Source organism: Protopterus annectens, chromosome 3.part1 (genome assembly GCF_019279795.1).
Source record: "Protopterus annectens isolate FY-2018-M chromosome 3.part1, PAN1.0, whole genome shotgun sequence".
In the NCBI taxonomy this organism is placed as follows: domain Eukaryota; kingdom Metazoa; phylum Chordata; order Ceratodontiformes; family Protopteridae; genus Protopterus; species Protopterus annectens.
In genome coordinates, this window is record NC_056732.1 from 1706606704 (window position 1) to 1706618961 (window position 12258).

Sequence of the window (12258 nt, forward strand, 5' to 3'; positions counted from 1 at the left end):
AGAACTTGGGCTCTTTATAGTCTTTGAGGCCAATAATGGAAAGTCCTAGAAAAAGCAGCCACCAAAGAAAAACCAGGAGCAGTTCATTCAGGCAAGAACCTCTGCATCAGCTGGATTTGCTTGATGGAAGCTCTGCATCTGCAGAAGTGGCTTGAGCAGAAGGCAGTGTTTATCCATTATGAAGTGGGATAGTGCAGAAGAGCTGTAGTTTATTAAGATATGTTTTCTGGTTTGTGAGTGTCATGGCTGGGGTTGGTTGTTTTTAGTTTTTAAACATTATGTGCAAAGGCAGAAACGAGCCAGTATATACACAGTTTACACACACATTTGTGTGTGGGGGTCTGGAGTGTGAAAGAAAATACATTTGTACTTTTTTTATCCAATACTTTTTATTAAGGATAAATTCAGAGAGTAAAGTCTAATGTATTGAGTTTACTGAACAGACAACTTTTAATAACAATTATAGGATCATAGGAAGTTACTAAGCTGTTGACCCTGAGGCCCTTATAAGCCTAGCCAAGAGTTTAGCCCATGGTTAGACAAGTCATCACACAAAGCCCCTGTCCAGCAGGGACAAAGGTTGAATCCCAGGGTGTGTATTTTTGTTTCTCATCCAGTTATCCAGGTTGAGCTTGAAAAGGGATAATGAGGTACTCTGCTTGACATGGAGAGGGAGTGTATTCCGCAGATGGAGTCTCTGGGACACAAATCTGTTCGCCAACAAGTCCTGTTGATGTCGCATAGGTAATGCATATGGGTTACTCAGGTGGAGCTTAACTTGTTGGTATGTAGCAGTCCCATCAAGGCAGAGTCTGAGATTGCTTTGTATGCCAGACAGAGGTCACCTCTGAGGAGTTTGTGTGAAACGTTGTAGAGGGACAGGCTTTTAGCCTATCTGTGTAGGGTAAATGTTTGAGACCCTGGATTCTTCTGGTGAGGAACCTCTTTGGTCTGTCCAGCTGCTGTATGTGTTTTGCGAGGTACATGCCAAGAGGGGCGTTGTACTCAATTGGCCTTATAAGGGAAGAATACAGGGATGCTATGACCTCCTTGTCCCTGGATGAGATACCCTTACTTAGGCTTTACGCCATATAGAAAGCTTTCCGTACAATGGAAGCATCATGGTGGTCGAAAGTATGACTGACTACATGCTTAGGATGTTGTTATTAATGTGATAATATGTGGGGACGTCACTCTCCCCAAAGAGGGTGATGATGCTTTTTTTTTTTTTTTTTTTTTTTTTTGGGCATTCAGCCTGAGGCCATGTTTCTGGCACCAGTCATTTGTTTGGGTGAGTCCTCTGCAAACTTGGTCAGCCATAGCCCACTGGTTTTGGCCTGTACCTCACAGAAGTATATCCCGAGTAACAGAGGTCCCAAGACTGATCCCTGGGGTACGCCACATGTTATGGATCTGCTGCCTGAGGTGGCTTTCCCTATTTTGATTAGGTGGGTTCTATCAGTGAGCCAGTTTGCTACCCATCTGATAACATATAGATTGATACCTAGTTGAGAGAGTTTGTCTACTATGCCCGAGTGGGGAATAGTGTCAAAGGCCTTGGCCAGGTCAGGGTAGGCATGCACCGTCTTCCCCTTGTCCATGGCTTGGGTGACTGTGTCAAAGAAATCAACCAGATTTAACAGACATGACCTCCTCTTGACAAAGTCAAATTGTGTGGGGCCTAGTGTTTGGAGGTTACCAGTGTCCCTTTTAATGAGGTCTGTTATAATCCATTCCATGGCCTTGCAGATCATGCTAGTTAGGCTGATGGGTCTATAATTTCCCGGATTGGTGGACACTCAACCTTTGTGTAAAGGGATGACTGTGGCTGTCCTCCACTCACCTGGGACAAAGCCAGTACTCAGGTTTTGGTTGAATAAGATGCCTAATGGTGATGTAAGTTCATACCTGATTTCATGTAGGATGCAGCCTGGGATGTTATCTGGTCCCATAGAGGCTGTATTTTTTGCCTTTGAGAGGGCAGTGATGAACTGTTCCCCAAAGATAAGTGGAAGGGGGGTGGGCAGGTACTCGGGATGTCCTGATTTACTGATGGGGGGGGGGGGGTGAAGTTTTCACTGAATCTGTCAGCCAGTAGGTTGGCTATATCTACAGCATTTGTGTATGTGGTGTCCTTTACCACCAGCTCCGAACAGATCTAGGTGCTTCCTTTGAGATTGGGACATATGTGAAGAAGGCCTTATGATTGTCTCTAGTAGATGTGGCCAATTTGGACTCTAAGTTGGCTTTAGAGGCTTTCACTAGTGCTCTTATTTGCTTGCTTAGGCTAAGGAGAGATTGCTTCAAATTGGCCACCTGCCCCTTCTAGGTCCTGGACAGCAATTGTTTCCCTTTGTTATGTAGTTGCTTTATTGCAGAGATGTCCACAAGACAGATTTACTCTTCCTTGCGGAGGATGATTTTGTCCTGTCTGGAATTCCTGATTCCATGCATCTATACATGTGCTCGTATAGTACTTTTGGTGTAGATTTGGAGATTGGTATCAGTTCCAGCAGAGGGGTAGGGGGCTGTGAAGCTGTTTATACCATCCCTCAGAAGGTTGTAATCGGCTTTGGAGAAGTTTTTTTGTTTGACCCCAGCTAGAGGGGTGGTCAGGGGAGATGCTTTGTCGTTTGATCTTAGCATGGAGGATGATACTGCAGGGGTGCTGCAGTGATTACTCCTGTTAGTTAATACCAAGTCCAAGATATTATCACTTCTTGTGGGGGTATCAACTAGCTATTACAAGGGATTTGCATTGATAAAATCGAGAAATTATTGGGCATTTGCATTTGGGCATGAGTAGTTTTTCCAACCTATGGTTAGGTAGTTAGTCACCCAGGATCAGGGTAAAGGGTTGATTCTTGATAGATTCAAAAATGTCCAGCTAGGTGGAGTGGGCATTCTGAGTCAAGTTTGGGGGCCTGTAGCTAGCTATGATTTGAATAGGGATCTTGTCAGTGGTTAACTGCATTCGCAGTGTCTCCTATGCGTCATACTGTTTGACCAGCCTTTAGGTGTGTGTGTCTTTAACATGCATTGAAACTCCACCTCCTCTGGCTTATCTGCCCGCAGTTTGGAGTCTGAATGTACGATAGGATGAGTAACCCGGTAAGGCTGGGGTGCTCTCCATAGCTTTGAACAGATTTCTCTGACTGCACAAATGTCAGCATCTTTCAGGGTTAAGAATGCGTGCAATGAGTGCATTTTCATGTTTAGACTCCTAGCGTTTAGCAGCATGACAGTTTAATTTGCGTTTTGTTGAAATGTTTATGTTGGTTTTATCGACCTCAGGACTTTCCTTAAAAAAGGCACATTATTTACATAGACCTGAAAAATGTTTGAATAGTACAAATATTTGTAAGAAATAAACTGTCATTGCACTCTTAAGGTTAGTGAGAGTTTTGAGATGAGTAGCAAAACTATGATTCATTAAATCAAGTTCATTAGTCATGCATTAAAAGAATTACTGTTTTGTCTCTGTTATTAATGGAATGCAGTTAATCATTCATCTTAGTTGCCTAATGAATAGAGCTTTACTTGGATTCTGTAGGTTCTGATGTATGATCTCCTCCAGTTCTGAAACAATTGTAATGCTTTTTAAGGTGTCAGCTATGTTTTTTGTTTCATTAGCATGAGTTGCATTAGAAATTGGTTAAAACTTATAGCAAACTTGTAAACATAAAAATAAAAAACGGTCACCAGAGAAAATCGATGTCTTCCACTTTTAATATGCCAACAAACATAGAAATACCAAACGACTCGTCGACTCCAAGACAGACTACGTTTTACAAGCGGAGCCAGCTTCTGGTTTGGCCGTCGTCAGGGAGGTGCTTTCGCAGCCCCTGTCGTCGGCCATTTCAGAACAGATTGCCAAAATGGACTCCCACGAGGAGCCAACTAGGCCTTTGAGTACTTCAGCTGCAGGACCTTCGGACAATGCTCCCTCGCATGGGTCCAGAGCCGCTGTGCAGGTACCGGCTTCCGAGGGGGTTTTCAAGCCTACACAGCTTCTGATAAAGGCAAAGCCAAAGACTCCTTCCAAATCTAAGACTTCAGCCCAGACCTCTTCTGATCCGGGACTCAAATCCCAAAAACAGTTACTTAAGATGGCGGAGGACTTACTTACCATGATTAGGGGTTCACATCCCCCACCAGATAAAAGGCCAAGGCAGGAATTGGATTATGACTCTTATGATCAGACATCTATTTCTTCAGTGTCTTCCTCTGACCAGGATTATTCTTTCCCTCCTTATGAGGATTCTGATGCTGAGGAATCCATTCCTTCAGCTTCTCCCCATGAGGATTTTTCATTTGGGCAAACTTTACATGAAATGAAGGGAACATTTTCACTGAGAAGGACAGGAGCACTCGGAATCTAAGAGAAGACTTGGGGATTTTCTTCTTCTTCCCCAACATAGACCCCTGGCAATCCCTCCTATTTTGGATATTGTGGATGATGCCTTTTCTGAGGCTAACTTAACTCCTGACTCTTTTCCTCCAGCACCTGCTAAACCAGACCGATATTATAGGGTCCCTGATTCTCACCAGTTCCTATTCAAGAATCCTACTGCGGATCCTGAAACCATTTCTCTGGGCCCTAAGGGGATTAAGGCCGCTTCTGCTAAAAACCCCATTTCGACAGATAAGGATTCCAGAGCTTTAGAGAGATGGGGCAAAAAAGTGTACACTTCTACAACTTTATCTATTAGGGCTTTAAACTGTCAATTTCATATGCTAAAATACCAGCAATTTCTATTGTCTGTTATAAAACAAAAGCTAGCTTCCATTTCTACAAGTGCAGATAATAAGGAATTACATGATTTGATGCATGCCACTGAACAAGTAGGGAAGCATGGTTTACACTGTGGTTTTGATGCCTTGGAGGCTTCTCGTATGGCTGCTGCCTCTGGCTCAGTCATAGAAGACATGCTTGGTTAAAAGAACAAAACTTGCTTGATCAAGTGAAAGCTAAGTTACTGGATGCTCCTGTTCAGCATAATGTTTTGTTTGGATCTAAGGCTGAAGAGGTGATAAAGAAGATGGAGGATAAGGCAAAATCCATGCAAACGGTTAAGGATTTCTTACAAGTACAGCCCCCCCAGATTTAGTAGGAATTGGCCAACTAAAAATTGGTCCTTTCCCTATTCAGACAGGCCTCAGAGGGGTAGATATAGACGCTCCAGAGGAAGGCCCCAAACGCAGACCTCCTACAGACCAAGACAGTGGACTGCTTCCACCCCTAGGGGTGGAGAGGACAGGCCTCAAACTCGTAGAAAACAGGCTCAATGACTCCCCCTGCTGGGCTGCAGGAACTTCTTGCCTGGAAGCCCCTCTCGGAGGAAAACTCTCTTTTCACCTAAATTGGACTTGCATAACCCAAGACAAGTGGGTTCTGGATGTGGTTTCAAGAGGTTACAAATTCCACTTTCATACCCTACCAAGACCAAACGGATGGCCAGACCTACCAAAACATCAATGGTCAGAGGCCTTAAACCAGGTGGAAGCCCTCATGGCTATGAGGGCCATAGAACTGGTTCCACTTTCAGAAATGGGGCAAGGTTTTTACTCCAGGCTCTTTCTAGTCCCCAGAAAGCAAAATTCATGGAGACTCATCCTGGATCTGTCGGTCTTGAACACTTTCCTAGAGATACCAAAATTCTAGATGCTTACTCTGCAGCAGCTACTGCCAATGTTGAGCAAAAATGCATGGATGGTAACTTTGGATTTAAAGGAGGCTTACTTACACATTCCTATCAGACAGGAGTGCAGAAAATACCTCCGGTTCAAAGCCGGATCGAGGCATTACCATTTCTCTGCGCTGCCCTTTGGATTGTCTACTGCACCCAGGGTCTTCGCCAAATGCCTGGCACCAGTAGTAGCTTATTGCAGACTCAAGGGAATTCAGATTTACCCTTATCAGGACGACTGCCTTATTCAAGCAGACAGCAAGGATGTCTTACTCCAGCATCTAGAATTTGTTGTTCAGAATCTTCTCAAGTTCCTGGGATTCACTGTGAACATAAAGTCAAATTTGACACCCTCACAACAGATAACCTTTCTGGGTGCTCTTCTGAACACAACAACCCAGATGACATCCGAAAAACAATTACAGCTGGCTTCAACTTTCAAAACCTTGGCATCACTAACTCCGCTATCTGCAAGGAAATTCCTGCAGGCTTTGGGTTACATGGCCTCCTGCATCCTTCTCATACCATATGCAAGACTACATATGAGGAAAATACAGTGGTACCTAAAAAGTGTATGGTTCCAGCATTTCCACAGTCTAGACACACAGATCACCGTCCTGCCTTGTCTACAAAAGGAATTCCTTTGGTGGACCAAGGCATGTATTCACAACAAAGGGAAAGACTTCAGTTTGCCTCCAGCCAGCCAGATACTAACCACGGACGCCTCAGATTACGCATGGGGAGCCCATTTGCAGGGAAAATGTCTGCAAGGCTTTTGGACAAAGGATCAGAAGCACCTGCATATCAATTTAAAGGAAATGTTATCTGTTCAGAACGCTCTCTTGGCCTTCAGGGATCTTCTGCAACCAGGACAACTACTGATACGGACAGACAACACCACAGTTATGTGGTACATAAACGAGCAAGGGGGTTCACACTGCTACCCCCTTTGCAGACTAGCCATGACTCTATGGAACACAGCTCAAGCTTGCAAAGTGGACCTACAAGCTCAGTTCCTACCAGGGAAACAAAACATTCTGGCAGACAGTCTGAGCAGGAACCTGTCAGACCCACACGAGTGGATGCTGGACACCGAAATATTCAAGATGATTACAGCAGTCTGGGGCTGCCCGCGCATAGATCTTTTTGCATCCCCCCTCAACCATCAACTACGGATTTTTTGCACAAGGACATTCCACGAGCTAGCATGGAAAGTGGATGCACTATCATTCAGTTGGAGAAACCTCTCGGGATATGCCTTCCCGCCTCTACCTCTTCTTCCACGGGTGTTATTAAAGATCAAGCAGGACAAGCCCAAGATGATAATTTTACTGGCCCCAAATTGGCCTCGACCGTTTTGGTACCCAACACTGATGAATCTTTCTCAGGAGCCCCCTTGGGTTTTACCTCAGACTCCAAATCTTTTGTCCCAACACCAGGGTCAGGTTCTGCACTCTCATGTCAAAACTCGCAGCCTGGCTAATTCAGGGTCTATGATTAATCCTGTCCTTCCCAGGCAGGTTATGGATGTCATTTTAGAAGCCAGACGCCCTAGCACTAGAAAATCTTATGCAGGAAAATGGAAAAGATTTTGCACCTGGATGCATGATCAGGATTCGGATCCTCTTACTCCTAATATTCCTCTGATTTTACTATACCTGACAGACCTATTGCATAAGGATCTCTCCTTCTCTTCCATAAAGATACATGCCTCTGTTATCTCTGCTCATTATAATACAGACCCCCCCCAATCTTTTCCCACCAACTTATGAGACAGTTTCTCAGAGGAGCTAAGAATTTAAGGCCCCCTAGATCTCCACCCATTCCTGCCTGGGATCTCAACTGTTTTGGAAAAACTCACTCTACCACCTTTTGAGCCTGCTGCCACATCTGACTTCAAGTTTTTATCATGGAAGACAGCCATCCTGTTAGCTTTGACCTCAGCCAGGAGAGTTTCGGAGTTGCAAGCACTCATGGCTGTGGAACCTTATATTATTTTTCACCAAGACAGGGTATCTTAAGGGCTAATCGTACTTTCATGCCTAAGGTGGTTTCCAAAGTGGCTTTAAATCAAACTGTTCACCTACCAACCTTTTTCTCCAATCCTCAAAATAGGGGGGAAAGGATCTTGCATTCCTTGGATGTACACAGGCAACTTTGTTTTTACCTGGATAGAACCAAGAACATCAGGAAAACAGAGCAATTGTTTGTTTCTTATGCTTCAAGTTTCCAAGTCAAAGCCATTTCAAAACAGACCATTTCTAAATGGATCGCTCATAGAATCAGATTTTGTTACTCTCACCATGGAAAGCAAATCCCAGGAAGTATTAGGACTCGCTCTACCAGGGCTGCTGCTACTTCAGCTGCCTTCCTCAGGGGAGTACCTACCAAAGACATTTTGGAAGCTGCAACTTGGAGTTCGGTGCATACGTTTTCTAAGCACTACAATCTACCTCTCTACTCTAAGTCTAGGGCAGGCTTTGCTTCTGCAGTTTTGCAGGGCCTTCTAGCCGCCCCCTCTACTTTATGACCACCTCCCTTTTCTTCTGCTTTGGGATTCAACCAAACAGTGATGACTGCAACAGTGAAACACGATGAACATAGTACAGTTGCGTACACTTACCATAAATGTAGATGTTCGAGCGTCTTCACTGTTGCAGTCTGGGTTACCCTCTCTCCTGTCCCCTCTTACACCTCAGAGGAAGAGTGAAGTAGGGAACCACACAAAAGAAAAAGTATTTGCAAAGGGTATGGGGTTATACTCATTTTTGGACACCTGACATCTGGGGCAAGAAAAACTGAAGAACATGGCGTCTGCTGCCAGCTTTGTACTCCTGGTGCACTGACGTCAGGGAGCATGGCTGAGCAGCCGACGCCGGACCCAGACTTTGGGATTCTGGCCGACCGCGGACTGCCTGCCGGCAGGGGAGAACCCTACAGTGATGACTGCAACAGTGAAGACACTCTAACATCTACATTTATGGTAAGTGTACACAACTGTACTTTAGTGCATGTCCTTTGTGTATCATGAGAGATATTAAAATTCCCTTTAATATACTCTTTATTGTACTTGATAAATAACTAAAGTAAAAGTAAAACTTCACTCACTGCACTTACAAACCCAGATGCACACGCAATCCCAGAACTCCCATTTGCCATAATATAAAAAATGAAATTAAAAACAAGGTGAAGCATGGACTTTATTTCCCAGTTACATCTACATAAAAGGTTTTACTACAAGCACCAGACTCTCAAGCACTTGAAGACCACTGTCTAGAAGCCAGGGACCCGAGCTTCATATAGCTCCTGAAGGTTGGTGCTCAAGCTCGAACTTGAATACTAGTTTGTGCAAGTAACTGCCTCATCTTACCCGAACACCCATTATTAGAGTATAAGCACAGTAAGTGCAGCAGCTGCAGAGAAGGAATGGGAGGGGGTGGGAGAATAGATTAGAGCAGCGATCATGAAGACTATTTTAGTTTATAGACTGGGATTTTTAAGATGGAGTGGCAGGGGGAGTTTAGGGTTGGGAAATCAGTTGGGGAATTTGGGTTTAGGGAGGTCAGTGTTAGAGTAATAGGTTTAGGAAGCAATTGAGAACTTTATGGTTATGGATGGGAAGTGGAGCTTTAGGGTTTGGGAGAGAGGACTGTGGCTATAAACTGGATGGGTGTTATAACGTTAATGTTAAGGCTCTGGTAGGGCTGTACAGTTGAATAGGATTGCATGTTTGAAGGGATAAGTAATCAAGATCAAGCTAGTGATAGTTGGACCACTTGCCAGTCTGAGCAAGGGGCAGTAAGCAAGTGTCACAAGCTGGTAGCATGCAAGCACCTGTAGTATACCCAAAGTAATGATTTTTTGGAGCAGATCAAAAACTCTCCATCATTCCTTCAAACTGGAAAATACTCTCTAATAACCAGGACTCATTAGAGACAACAAATTACTTCAGGCATCTTGTTAAACCAGCAACTAAACTTTTAGTGTTAGACAGAAATTGGTAAAGCCAAAGTAAATTTAGTTCTTTTTTTGTCTAAAAAAATTCCACTTTTTATCCCCAATAGGTAGACTGGCAATGGGAAAAGTCTTCCCACCCAACTGGAATACATGTAAATTCAGCTGCTTCCAAAAAGAATTTGGCCTGCTTGCAAACGCCCCAGTCAGATTTGCTAATTCATAACTCTTACTCCTCAAAGGGACGTCACTGTTCACTTTTGAAGATAAGCTAAATGGCTACTAGTTGAATTTAGAGCAAAACATATTCTGTACTTCTCAATTTATGTGGTGTACCTAAACTCATTCTCTGCACTTGGCAGCCAGCATTCCCACTGTATCACAGAATATTTATTTTTTTTTATTTTACAGTTTGTTTACCTGGATAGTCCATTGGGCCAAGAAGAGCCCATTTTCAATTGACTCCCGGGGTGAAAAGCTCTATGAACAACATTATAATATGAAGACAATGCATTTATATTTATGTAACACTATTGAAGGACAATGGTATTACTCGACTTGACAAAAAATCCATGATTGTAGTGAAAATACAGTCAAAAAAGCAAAAGGTAAAACTGCACACACGTACGTCAATTAAAATAAGAAAAATCCGTTGGTCCATATTCCTGTTAGATTTGTTAGTGTGAAATAACGTGGGGTTGACATTACAGTTTTACCAGAATACATCTTAGAGTACAATCTAAGATAATTTTTTTATGTAGTTTTATCAGCAATATGTAATTGAGAAAATTTCCTTCTTGGGATCTTTAACCGCAAACCCAACCTGTTCAGTCCTGTTGTTTATTTTATTTTCAGTCTATTTTTTTTTCATTTATGTGGATCTTGCTGCTGTGATTAGGAGTTGTTGCAGACTGCTGATGCTCTTGTTTTTCATTTGTTAGAATCTTGTGCTTCTAGAGAGGGAAGCTGGCAGCAGGACATCAAAAGCATATGCAAAAAGTACTTCCTAGCAAGTTCTGAATGAAGGAAACCTCACAGAAGCTGCATTGTTCCATACACAGCCAGTGATGAAAGAAGAAGAATAGCCCACCCCTAGAAAAAAGTAAGAGTTAAAGAAAATTTAAGACTGGCAAAGCAGCAGGCTCAGATAAGGTCAACTGCATATGACAAAATGTTGGGGGAGTTAAGGGAGAGATGGTACCTGAGGGTACTCTGAAGTATAGAGAGACAGAGAGAGAGAGATTTATCCCGTATGGCCAAAGAAAAAGTATTATAGTACCAGTGTACAAGAACAAAGGGAGCCTTCACAGTTGTGGGCTGAAAAAAGTATCGGATGCCTGTCACAATGCATGAAAGTGCTGGAGAAGGGTAATTGATAAACAAGTATGTAGAGTTGTAGAACGCAAAATGGGGGGGATGTACATTTAAGATAAAGTCCAGCACAATGGACTCAATGTTTGCAAAGTGACAGATAGTGGCAAAGAAGACAGACTTGAGAGTGTCCAGCTTGGACATTCTTAGACTTGGAGAAAATGTATGGCGGGTCCCAGAAAAGCTGATTTGGGCAGTCTTGTGATAATTCAAAGTCCTGGAAACATAGGTAGAATTAGTGCAAGCTATGGACAAGGGCCTAATGACACAAGCATGAATGGGTGCTTTTTTCAAAAGCTTAAACAGCAATTCTATTCTTGAAGCTGCTATCTGGACTTTTGTGCATACCTTTACCAAACATTAACAGTTGGATGGTATCCTAGAGCTAGAACTGATTTTGCTGCTGCCATTCTTCATGGCTTCTTAGAGGGCTCTACTGCTGCTTCCTACTCTCAGGTTTCTTCTTGAGCTTTGACACTCCCTTTTATAATGAATATTGCAGCAGTGAATGTAAGGACATGGTACAGTTGTGTAAAATTTTACCATAATAGTAGATGTCCTTGCAGTCACTGCTGCAGTATTCACTCCCTCCCTCCATCCCCCTGGTCTTTTTCCCTTCCTGGCTGTGCAGGATGTTCATCGTGCAGCTGCAGCCCTCACAGATGGGTTCTCCTGCCATCAGGCGGGTCCTCGGTCGGCTGAATTCCAAAGTCTAGGTCCGGCATCAGTTGTCGTCGCTTCTTCCCTGACGTCAGTGCGACAGGGGTATAAAGGAACCAGCCGACGCCATTTTCTTCAGTCTTTCTTGCCGCGCGGTGCCCGAAGCAGAAGCAGTTCGCAAGTGCCGGTCGGCCAGCTCCTGAGATTACGAAAATTTGGAAACCGAAGTCTTCTTAAAGCTGGTACCCCGTTGGGGAACCTTTTCTCGCCTCAGACCGATGTCAGACAAAGATAATAATTGTATTTCTTGTGGGAAGCAAATACCGCATAAGGATTTCCATTCCCTCTGTATACCTTGTTGAGGCCCAGACCACGAGGTCTCGGCCTGCCGCTTTTGTGGTACATTCAACAAACGCACTATTAAGCGTCGGGCGGAGTTCGCCCAGCATTATTTTGGAAAAGCATTTAACTATACTATGTCGTCGGATACTCCGACTCCAGTTTTGTCTAAAAAACGAAAAGAGAAGGACTGACACGCGAGGTCCGCGGCCTCTACCGACACCACGCCAAAGCCGGCTACACG

General features: G+C 43.7%; 1 protein-coding gene across 1 annotated transcript in view; it reads left to right on the forward strand.

Moving 5' to 3' along the window:
* Positions 1-12258, forward strand: part of GRINA (glutamate ionotropic receptor NMDA type subunit associated protein 1) — a gene marked incomplete in the record, with an annotated part of 1506806 nt that overhangs the window by 59324 nt on the left and 1435224 nt on the right. The window contains 1 exon segment of the mRNA XM_044067718.1: positions 10586-10746.